General features: G+C 48.8%; 1 long non-coding RNA gene across 1 annotated transcript; it reads left to right on the forward strand.

Moving 5' to 3' along the window:
* Positions 1-1,374: 1,374 nt before the first annotated feature.
* LOC307205462 lies at positions 1,375-2,280 on the forward strand. Its single transcript, XR_013834019.1, has 2 exons — positions 1,375-1,512; positions 2,105-2,280. It is a non-coding gene; the product is annotated as an uncharacterized lncRNA (long non-coding RNA).
* The last annotated feature ends 6,820 nt before the right edge of the window (positions 2,281-9,100 follow it).

Consider the following 9,100-nt stretch of genomic DNA (forward strand, 5'->3'; position numbering starts at 1 on the left):
TATAAAGCATTTAAAAACCATATTGTCAGGAAAGCATTGTTTAATGTCTGGATGAAATATAAAGATTTATTGGAAAATAAAACCCCAAGGTGGCTTTCACCTATGGAAGCAAAGGCCCTGAAAAAGCTTAATATGGAATCTAATTGGCCAAAATATTGGGAAATTTTGGAGCAGGAGGGAGACAAAGTGAAATTGCAGAGCTATGAGAAACTTAAGGACAAGGTGCGAGACTGGTTACACTATTTTCAAGTAAGAGAGGCCTATCATTTTGACAGGAAAATCGGTTTCCAGGTGGAAAAATCAAAGTTGGAAACAGAATTGTTAGAACCCAATGCTAAGACACTGTCGAGAATGTATAATCTGCTGTTGAAGTGGAACACTGAGGATGAAATGGTAAAATCGGCTATGATAAAATGGGCACAAGATGTTGGTCATAATATCATGTTTGTTGACTGGGAAAAGTTGTGGACCACCGGTATGAAATTCACGGCATGTAATGCCTTAAGAGAGAATATTATGAAAATGATATACAGGTGGTACATGACCCCAGTCAAACTTGCAAAAATCTACCATTTGCCCGATAACAAATGTTGGAAATGTAAAGAAACTGAAGGGACATTCTTTCACCTTTGGTGGACGTGCCCAAGGATTAAGGCTTTCTGGGAGATGATATATAATGAACTGAAAAAGGTATTTAAGTATACCTTCTTGAAGAAACCAGAGGCCTTTCTTCTGGGCATGGTCGGCCAATTGGTGCCAAAGAAGGACAGAACCTTTTTTATGTATGCTACAGCAGCAGCAAGAGTACTTATTGCAAAGCATTGGAAGACGCAAGACCTACCCACCCTGGAAGAATGGCAGATGCAAGTAATAGACTATATGGAACTGGCTGAAATGACCGGCAGAATTCGAGATCAAGGAGAAGAGCAGGTGGAAGAAGATTGGAAGAAGTTTAAAGTCTATCTACAAAAACACTGTAAAATCTTTGAATGTTGAGGACATTGAAAAGGAAAAGAAGGGGTTCTAGTGACTGAGTTAAATAAGAGTACAAAGGGAGGGATCAAGAATCAAAATGAACAAGATTGAGCTTGCTGAACTAATTATTACACAGAATACAAGATCGGGAGGCGGGTGGAAGTAAGGAAAATAAGGTTTTAAAGGTTATAACTGGAAAGTGAGTTTTTTTATGTTAAAATCTCTTTTTTTCTTTTCTTTTTTTGTCTATGTTTTTCTTTTGTAATGTTTGTGAAAATCTGCTTCTTTGTTCTTTTTTGTGAAAAATGCAATAAAAAATTATTATAAAAAACAAAAAAAAAACAAAAGTACTTCAAGTGCAAGAAATGAACCAATAAAATATATTTGCGCCTGGAAAAAAGAAAAGAAGAAGAAGAAGAAGAGCGCTAGTGCCAGCCTGGGGAGTGAGGCGCCAAGTGCCAGTGCTGGCCGCCCCCTGTTCAGGGCAGTAGTGCCTAGAGGCAGGTCGCGCCTGCAAATAAGCCTTGAATTTTAAAGGTAGAATCATAGAATCATAGAGTTGGAAGAGACCACAAGGGCCATCGAGTCCAACCCCCTGCCAAGCAGGAAACACCATCAGAGCACTCCTGACATATGGTTGTCAAGCCTCTGCTTAAAGACCTCCAAAGAAGGAGACTCCACCACACTCCTTGGCAGCAAATTCCACTGTTGAACAGCTCTTACTGTCAGGAAGTTCTTCCTAATGTTTAGGTGGAATCTTCTTTCTTGTAGTTTGGAGCCATTGCTCCGTGTCCGCTTCTCTGGAGCAGCAGAAAACAACCTTTCTCCCTCCTCTATGTGACATCCTTTTATATCTTTGAACATGGCTATCATATCACCCCTTAACCTCCTCTTCTCCAGGCTAAACATGCCCAGCTCCCTTAGCCGTTCCTCATAAGGCATCGTTTCCAGGCCTTTGACCATTTTGGTTGCCCTCCTCTGGACATGTTCCAGTTTGTCAGTGTCCTTCTTGAACTGTGGTGCCCAGAACTGGACACAGTACCCAGGTGAGGTCTGACCAGAGCAGAATACAGTGGCACTATTACTTCCCTTGATCTAGATGCTATACTATACCTTGATCTATTTGCAGGTGCGTCTTATTTGCAGGTGCGTCTTATATTCGGGCCAATATGGTAAACTTAGTAACCGCAGAAAGGAGGGGAGGGAAGTTGAGGGAAATGCAGCTTGATTATGTAAAGACTTTGCTTTTTCGGTAAAATATTTGTAAAATGAGAAAATGAAAAATAAAATTAATAAAAATTAAAAGCTCCCCTTTTGTGCTGATTGCACGGCTCTAGGGCACTGGAGACAGGGACCCTGAGGCAAAAATATTAACTGGTTTCATACAAACTCATGAACCCGGACTTCTGCACCAGAGATAGCAGTAAGATGCTAACTAAATCTGGAATAAGGGGATTGAGTATCACCAGTGGTGAATTAGGAGGCGAGTTTGCAGCTGAACTAAAAGGGATGGTGAACGATTCCAAGGGGGAAGGAAGTTTGCAGAATCTGGGGCAAACTATGGGTCAGGAATATAAGCAAAGAGGGCTAAGGGCTTGTCCACATTTGCCCTGCTGTTTCCAGGCACTAGTCCACGCTGAAAAGCTCTGCTTCTGAGCAGGTCCCCCCTCCCCCGACTGACGTTTGCTCTAATTGAGCTTTAAAGAGCGAGTTTTTGCAGGGGAAGCTACAAAAGGGTGGGGGTGGGATGCTCAGACAGGGAGCTTTAAAGCACGGACTGGAAGGAGCAGAGGAAAGGTAAGTGCAGAGGAACCCAAGGTGTGCACCTGCTGATGAGAAGAGACATGCTGGAGCTCTGGCGCACCCGGGACCCACTGCAAAATAGGGCAGGGAGCCTCTCAGGTATTTTCCCTCCCTCCTCCTTAACGTATGACAGAGCACCAGCCTATGTCAACCCACATGGAAGGGCCCTCCTCAGACAGATTTATCTCCCTTTTAGTCTGCCTTTCCTCCATGGAACACAGAGTGTTCTTTGTGGTACCCTCCGATTTGTGCCTCGCAACATTCCTGTGAGGTCAGCAGAGATCATCTGTAGACTGTGAGTTCACCCAGAGAGCTTCCTGGCTAAGTGAGGATTTGAACCCAGGTCTCCATAGCTTTATGAAAATGAAAACAAACCATTGCATTGTGCTTTCAAGTGTTCAAACTGCTTTGCATCCATTAGCTAGTTATAATCCTTACCACAACCTGTAAGGTGAGTCAGGATGATGGTGGTGATGATTTAGGGTGACTCAGAGTGGCTTGCCATGGAGTGAGCAGGGGGCAGAGACGAGCTTTGAACTGGGGACCTTCCGACCCACAGTTTGAGCTCCTTGCCGCTACACTCTGCCAACTCCAAGGCCCACATGCCCTTTCTCCAGCCTGGTTGGTGTTCTTCAGGGCACCATCAGCCTGGCAGTGGAAAAGAGGTAACAGGAATTATTATTGTTATTAAAGCCAAATTCAAACAAGTGGGGAGCTGTAAGCTTGATTCCCATGGTCCCTCTCTGACAAAGCCCATCCTTTCACTGTCCTGTCAGGCCCTCAAGGGTTAATGTTCCTGCAAAAGGGTGGGGGGAGAGTTGCTCTTTTTCAGAAAATTCCTCCAAGATCTTATTGCAGTGACCTCATGGCTGTGCTATGAGGCCTGGCGGGGGTCTGGTGTGTTCTCAGCGCTGTTGCCCAGGGTGCTGCACCAGAGCAGCCGGTGCTCCTCTTGGTAAGTTTGAGGAACGTCAAGGAGGGCGGATGGCAGAATCAGCACAGAGGCCTCTTTCTCAAGGACTTGGCCCAGCTGCCTTGCTGCTGCAGAAGCAGTATCCCTGGGATAGGGGGCTTTTGTGGGTGCTTAGTGGGGCTTCTGTGAAGCAGGAGGCCAGAGCCAAGCAGCAGGCACACTTGGCAGATCCCTTCCGGAGCTGTGCCAGACTGCAGAGCTCTTACTTGGCCAAAGAGTGGGTTCCGTTGCACCAGCGCCAAGGGCCCTTTCCAGACCTTCAGAAACAGATTTCAATTTATATTTACTGACAATACTTATAGACCTCCTTCCAGCCATAACAACTCCCAAGGCAAATTAAATTGGAACAAATCAAAATTATTCACAGTTAATTTGCATCTAAAAACAAACCTGAACAGCCAATAGGCAGAAAGGTGCCATGCAACCTCCCCAGACCTGGTGCCCTCTGGCTAATTTGGACAGCAGCTCCCAGCAGCCTCAGATAACCAAGCCCCAGGATGCTGGAGCTGGTGGGCACCAGGCTGGCAAATGCCATTCAGATGGTGGCTTCTCCATTCCCAGGTCTGAGAAAAGGTCCAAGGGTCCTTCTCAGGCTTCCTGGGGTGAGGTGGTCCCCAAATTGTCTGTGTCTGCTTGTGGTGGAGGGGGCAGGCAGAGTTGCTGGAGGGGCATAGGTGCCAACTCCCTCAGGCCCACAAAATTCCCCATGAAGGGGCCAGGGCCATGCTGCATGGCACCCACGGCCCCGGGCACCCATGGAGGTGTGGGCCAAGCTGGCACCCCGTGGAGCGGTGAAGGTTGCGAAAGAGGGAAGGCAAATCTATCCATTTCAGCTTCTCTCAGTTTCTCCTTTTTCCACCCTTAAGTGAAATTCTCCACATTTCCTCATCAGCCTGTATTTTTTTTAAAAAAGAGATTTCCGCATGAAAATCCCGCATTTTATCAGAGTGAATGGCCATGTATGCAATTTCACCTAATATAAGCCTGTCTGTGTAGCATCTTCCCCCACCCCCATGCCTGCTGCTTTCAACCCCCTCACTTTTGCCTGCATCCCTTAGCTAGAGAGCTGCTTGGCAAAATTCAGAGGTGTGTGTATTTCAAAGGCTGGTTGCCCTTTGGGGCTGCAGATAGCGCTCCTTTGCCCACAGTGCAAACCAAACTGCCTTTTCCCCACCCCCCATGGAAGCCTTGCCTGTTACCAGTGGCGTAGCGTGGGTTGTCAGCACCCGGGGCAAGGCAAGTAATTTGCACCCCCTAACCCGTGGATTTGTGCCCCCTAACCCTACCCCTACCCCTAACCCTAACCCCCAGATGTTGCGGCCGGTGCGGCCGGCCCCCCTGCACCCCCCACGCTACGCCACTGCCTGTTACCCCATAACCCTTTACCACTCGCCATATGTGCTGGTGAGTGTCCATTTCCCCACTGCTGGGAGGGAGGAGTTTGTTTCTTCTGCAAGGAAGCAGCTCAGCAGCTCACACAGGACAGACCCAGGAGTGCTTCCTAGGACTTCCTCCTCACACGCCCTTAGCTCTGAAGCTCTACCTGGCTCCCCATCACTCCTCTGCCCAAGCACCTGGTGAGGGTCCCCTCAGCCCTGGTCCTGAGCAGGGATGCCCAGGTCTAATGGGGTTTCAGGGTCACTAAAAGTGTGGAGATCCACTCTGTGGGATCCTCGTCCTCTGAGAAGACCCAGACCCAGGTTTCATGGACTCAGTCCATGGAGAGAGAGAGAGAGAGAGAGAGAGAGAGAGAGAGAGAGAATTGTAGAGCTGGAAGGGACCACGAGAATCAGCTGGTCCAAGCCCTGCAACGCAAGACTCAAACCCAGGGCCCTGAGATTAAGAGTCTCATGCTCTACTGACAGCTGTCAAGGGAACTGATCTGTGGTCACTGAGGACTCCAAGAAAGACCGAGCGAAGGGAGAAGTTCACACTAAGCCAGTCCCCACCAGCCCCTGCCTGCCATTGCAGTCTCACAGCTAGCACAGGCCTCATCCTGTTCTTGAAGGTTTCGGCAGATGATCTCATGGCAGCCACCTCAGCCTCTGGTTAGTAACCTTTTCCATGTCTATCGAGGAAAAGCACCCTTTAACTGGAATCTGGGGAAAGTATCAGTGGCAATTTCCTCCCCCCATTTCTTATTTGTTATAAAAATAGTCCAGAGAAAAATAATCCATCTGAAATTCTCTGGTGCAGCATTCAATTACCACAATTCGTCCATTTTGAAACTGGGACCCTGAATGTAATGGAACCGGGCAGCCATTATTGCTAACAAACTTGGTCTCGGAACGCAGAGAGAGTTTTGCTCTATTCAGTTATGAGAACAGAAGTGAACTTTGCTGGGTCATATTCCCCCCCCCCCCCGCCCCGTTTAAACATGTAGATTATGTTTCATGCAAACTCCACATCTTGGAAAAGAAAGAGCCTCCTGGAGCTGAAGGGGCAGAAATGTGAGATTCCTCTTGAAAGGGGGAATGTGAGATTCCCACTGAGGGAAGAACCACATGCTTGGATGCAAGGCTTCCCTTCTCTGGTGGCAGGCGTCATGGCAGGAGCCCTGAGCGTGCCAGAGCCTGCGCTTGGCCTCCTCCTCACACAGGACGTTATTTCGGTGTTCAGCTACAAGGTGTGAATGTGACAAACAGATACTTGGGAGTGTGTGTGTGTCTTATCCAGGCTTCAGCAATTCCAGGGGGGCTGATATAAATGGGGCACAGAACTGCATGGTTACTGACCTGACTGCATGCCTGAGCCACAAAAAGCGAGAGTGGGAGGCTATTCTGGAGAACTGGTGCTTTGGCTGCCAGGTGGAAAAGGTCAGCATCTTTTTCTAGGTGAAAGACCTTCTGACCCAATCCAGTGCAACTGGCAACTGGACACACTTTCAGCCCACTTTCTATCTCCACTCTCAATGATACCTCTGAGATAGATCCTGCCCTTGGTACAGAGATCTCTTGCATTTAGGGAGTGAAGGGCAGGACAATGAAGGGCAGGGAAAGCAAGCAGAGGCAGAGCCTTGGAGAAAGGTCCTTGCAGTGACTCAAGGCGGCTGCAGAGGAGAAGGCAGCCTCCCATCAGCCTCCCCCGCCAGAGCAGCTCCCAGACATCAGCCAAGTGATGAGTCATTGGAATGGTTTGCAAGGGAAAGCTTCTTAGTTTAGAAAGTTCAGACGTGATTCATGCTGATGAAAACAAATCCTGAGAGGGCAGCTTTGAGTACTGCACCATAGCAACGCCCCCCCACCCCACTCGAACCCACCTCCCAACCCCTTTTGCAGCTACTGCAAAAGTTGCCTCTTTGTATTCCACACATGGGGGGGGGGGTGTCCAGGATGGGGAGGGCACCAGGCAGGCAGGCTGCACCAAACTGGGAGGGTGTAGCTCATACCTCAGAAGATAGAATCAGGATCCAAGATGACCTTACCAGATTGAAGAAATGGGCCCAAAATGTCAGGTTCTGCACTTAGGCAGGAACATCCCAAGGCACAAATTGGGGGGGGGGGCACCTGTCTTGCCAGCAGGGCATGTGGAAAGGACCTCAGGGTCAAGGTGTGCCTGCTGCTTGAAGCCAAGCTGGTGGGGATCTGGCCCAGTCCGACCTCAACGGGATACTTCCTTGGAATACTATGGAATAGTGGAGCATATACATACTGTACAGTATAACAAATTGTGTGTGCATGTTTTTGTGAAACAGAAATGTCTGGCTGATTCTTCCTTCTCTGCACAGATACAGGGCTGGCAGGTTTGCCGGTACCAGGTGCAGACCCACAGTTTTGTCTGGCATGTTGAATGGTCTGCACCCCTGCTGGAAAGCCTTCCTGCCACCCAGGTGGCACAAGGGCCTAAGCTGTAGAGTTGGGAAAGGAGGTCCCAAGAGGTTGTCTAATCCAGCCCACTGCTAAGGACAAGGTCTGCAAGGCAGGGTCCTTGCAGCAACCGCATCCCTAGGGGGTGGAATCTAAACACATGACTCCAGCGAGGGAGAATCTGCCACCTTCTCCGAAGGTGGAGCCACAAGGGACTTCTCTGCAGTGTCTGTCCTTCAGGGCAAAAAAGTACCAAGCTGGTCCATTCTCTGCGGGGCGGCCCTTTGTATCCTGCCTCTAACACACTTCGCTGCTTGAAGTAAAGGACAAGGCGCTCCTCCCCTGCCCCCCCCCATTCACAAACAGAAGCCAACTAGACTAGCAGCTGACTCTGATGCCAGCACTGGCAGTGGGACCACTTTATGCAGTGTAGAGAACAGGGAACGTGGCAACCGCAGCTCTGTCTCCCAAGAGAGGAAAACAGCCAGGGGCTGCCATTGCCTCCCGCTGATGCTGCCACCCCAGCTGCCGCCCGAGAGCAGCTGACTCAAGTGGAATCTAAACACATATTTTAAAAATGCTTTATTAAAAAACGTTTTGAAAAATATATTGAATTTGCCATAGCTCACCATTGCCATCTAGTGTCACATTTGTATGATGCACTTTACAACACACTTAAAACGTTTTATTTGCAGCTGTATATGCTGCTGCCGCTGCTCTTACACAGAGATACCCCAATGTATAGGAAAGGCTTCCTCCTAACTTATCTTTGAGATTCTTTTTTCAGGGTCTTCCTTCTGGAGAACAAGCTATTTTAAAATCTGCATATATTTGAATAAGTTAATGTGAAAATTGGGGGGGGGGTCGGCCCTGTTTCAAATTTTCTCTGCTTTCTCTGCTTCTCTTCCTGCTTTCTCCATCTTCTCCCCACAGCAAACATTTATCAGTGTTTGAGCCCTGTGTCTATGTGTTGGGGAAGCAGGAACAGCTGCCATGATATTTTTTCTGCCCTTCCAAGCTGCCTCTCAAGGCACACACCGGCCCAGCTCCCCTCCTGGCCACACAGAGTGCTGTTGTCCAAGAACCCTAGGAGCTTGTCTCTCGACCCCCCCAAGCAACTGTGCTGGAGAACTTCGCAGGGCTGCAATGAAAACACAGAGGAAGGGCTTTAATGAGCCTGCTAGAAGCTTCAAATGGAGTGTTGAAGTGCAGGCCGACTGTGTCCAAGTTCACTCGCTCCACTGGGTGCCTGTGTCTCGTAAAACAAATCCACGCAGTGCTAGCAAACCTGGGAGGCTGGATGGGCTCTTTCTCTGCAAGGGGAGAGCCTCCCTGGGGTTCGCTTTGGTGGCCAGGGGGGGCACCACCCACACCAACCTCTAGAAGGAAGCAGGGGTGTTCTGTAGGTTTGAGGGTGTTTTGTCTTCTTTAGCAAATCAGTCTGCAAAATTCCAATTGCAACTATGACTTGACCTTCTGGCTCAGAATGGTTTTGTGCTGATCCTGCCAAGTCTGCTCTGAAGGAGTGCCCAGAAGGACACAC

Source organism: Podarcis cretensis (genome assembly GCF_951804945.1).
Source record: "Podarcis cretensis genome assembly, chromosome: 16".
Lineage (NCBI taxonomy): Eukaryota > Metazoa > Chordata > Lepidosauria > Squamata > Lacertidae > Podarcis > Podarcis cretensis.